Source organism: Cinclus cinclus, chromosome Z (genome assembly GCF_963662255.1).
Source record: "Cinclus cinclus chromosome Z, bCinCin1.1, whole genome shotgun sequence".
NCBI classification, from domain to species: domain Eukaryota; kingdom Metazoa; phylum Chordata; class Aves; order Passeriformes; family Cinclidae; genus Cinclus; species Cinclus cinclus.
Genome location: NC_085084.1, coordinates 43,815,823 through 43,818,726, shown reverse-complemented (window position 1 = coordinate 43,818,726; position 2,904 = coordinate 43,815,823).

The following is a 2,904-nucleotide window of genomic DNA, read 5'->3' as shown; positions in this document are numbered from 1 at the left end:
GGCACTGGTTAATGTTCTTAAGTTCTGTATGTTTCTCTGATTATTATAGTAGATGATAACACCAAATTGTTGTAGCCCCAACCCACTTGAACTGGCTTGGCACCTTTAATGCTTTTATGGATTAGCATTGATTTCTTGGGGTAAAATATACCAAAATAATCTGGTAGAAAAATAATTTTCTTCTGGAAGAGATTCCTTGAGCCAGAAGGGGCTAAAGGAGAGTTGCCCTTAATTTTTAACTCCTGTATAAAAAACTTCAGCTGTTGTTTGATTGTGGGTTTGATCTTAGTTTTTCTTCTAAATAAGCCTGCTCAGAAGGGCAGGCTGCTATCAATGTCACTTTATTCTAGTCAGCAACAAATTTATTTGGGGCAGGTAGCTTGAATTAAACTAATTAAGGAAGGCCATGATGAAAAAGTTCCTAGTTAGCTCTTCTGTGGTTTTTTTGGGGGATCATACATCAGGTGTGAAGGAGATAGCACAGACTACAAGGGTCTGAAATTCCGAAAGTGAATGTGCTCTGTTTAGCCTTTTTATAAAATTGATGTTGCTCCTGAGAGTAGTTTATCATACATCCTGCTTTGAAGTTAGAGGATATTGCAGGACAGCAAGTGCACCTAGCCTGCTTATCTGTACCTTCTCCTTGCTGAGACTCCTCATTCCTTCAGTTTGGGGTTGTGTTGGTATATACATCTATGAGTTTTTGAGTAATCTGAGTTTGTATCTAAATAGAAAAAAATTATATCTTATAAGAAATGAAGTTTGTATCCTAGAGGAAATAAAATTTTAAAATCAAAATGTGCTTATAGTAGTGGTGGCCACCTTAATGGGAATGGCCTATATAAACACTGGTTTTTTGAGGACAAGCCTAAAGAAAGTAGTTGGAGGGATGCACATATAACTTGTGTCAGCTTTTCTGAAGGGTGATACAGATGCCATGTGCTGTTCAGCATCTCTGGTATGTGTTTGCAAGCACTTCACCGTACTGAACATTTGTAGTGCAATACTTTGGAAAGTAGCTGCCTTGTGATGATAGAAGTGATATAAAAAACTTTAAATAATTTTAAATGCAAACAATTTTGTAGAATATAAATTGTATAAAATCTGTTACAATATATTCTATAATGAATGCTTGTGACTTAAGTAAGCGCGTCTTGTGGGAATTTAGTGATATTTGAAGTGTCACTTCTGGGAAAGAACATTTGACACAGGAAGCCAGCCTTATGCTGAAATGCACTGGTTATAATGATGATCTTCTTTGCATTAGTTCCTTCTAATCTTAAATGGAAATTGGGGGTGAAAGTTCCCAGTGACAGAACATGCTTTTGGCAAACATAAACCATTGATGCAAAGGTAAGCTGTAATTTTTTCAGTTGTACCTCTGCCACTTGGGTACACATCTAAAATTGTGGGACTGCTACACCGAGTCATTGCATTGAATGAGGACCAGTTGGTAAAGAAGTCTGATTTTTTGACCATGTTTTCTATTTTGTCGTAGTGCAGAACATAAAACTTAGAAACATTATGGGTTGTTCACAATCTTAGGGACCTAGTTCCAGTTCTAAGAGGATATTAAAAAAACTTACTGTAAGGTGTTACAGCCATGGTTACTAAGGCTGGTACACAGATTTTTCTCTCCCCTCCCCCCCCCCCCCCCCATAAAATTGAACTAAACAAAAAATTTGGCAACTTTTTACTACTTGCAGTAATTTCCTGCAGAAACAAAGCAAAGTTTAGCTACATCATACATAACCCTGACCCCTGTCTTACTTTATATTCCCATTCAACTCCACAGAACTAAACTTCGGAGCACAGAACTAAGTGTGCTCCAAATCGGCTGAACAATGGAAGAGAGACAATCAAGGAAAATCTATTTATAGTTGTCCTGAGAACAAAAAAATTACGAGAACAAATGAGAAAAAATTATCTCTGGTGGTGTTAGAAGTCTGCATCAGTATTACTATGTGAAAAACAGGGAAAATGGCTAAGCTGAGTTGGGAAAAAATGAGTTTTCACCTTGATGTGTGACAAGGTAGTCTGACACTTAAAAAAAAAAGGATCATTCAAGTCTTAGCATGAGGAGACTGTTTCCTTTAATGTGGAAAACACTCTAATTTAAATCTTACCAGTTAGGAGAGAACTTGGGGATGAATATAAAGCTTTCTGATACTGCTCAAAGCAGCTGTCCACCTGGGCTGATTGATTATTAGGGAGCATCTTACTTGCTTCCAGATTTTTAAAATCAGTTGAATAGATAATAGAGAAAAATTAATTTATGCCTCAGACTTCTGTTTCTTAGATGCGGAAGAACAAATTAAGAGCTGTAATGCAGTACAACACTTTTACTGTGGATAGTGTAGGTCTTAAATTTTCAGTCTGCACTTGATGATCATAAGGAATGGTCTTTGAATTAATTCATCACAGAATTTTTAAGCTACATTATCTCAAATATAGAAGAATAATTTGCAAAAACGAAAGAGTCTTTTTGCGTACTTTGTAATCTGTCTGTATTTTCAGCATTAGTCACAACTTCTTTATTTGGTATGGACACTTTATTACTGTCACGTTTTAAGCCCAGCCAGAAACCAGGTACCACCCAGCTTCTCACAGTGGGAGCAAATCAGAAGGGTAAAAGCCAGATAACCTGTGGGTTGAGATGGTGACAGTTGAATAGGAAAAGCAAAAGCCATGCACATAGGCAAAAGCAAATAAGGAATTTGTTCAGTGCTTCCCATGGGCAGGCAGGTGTTCAACCATCTCCATGAGAGCAGGGTCCACCACACATAAAAGTTACTTGGGAAGACAAATGGCATCACTCCAGATGTCCCCCTGCCTTTATGTACTGGGCATGCCATATGGTCTGTAATATCCCTTTGGTCAGTTTGGGTCACCTGTCCTGGCTGT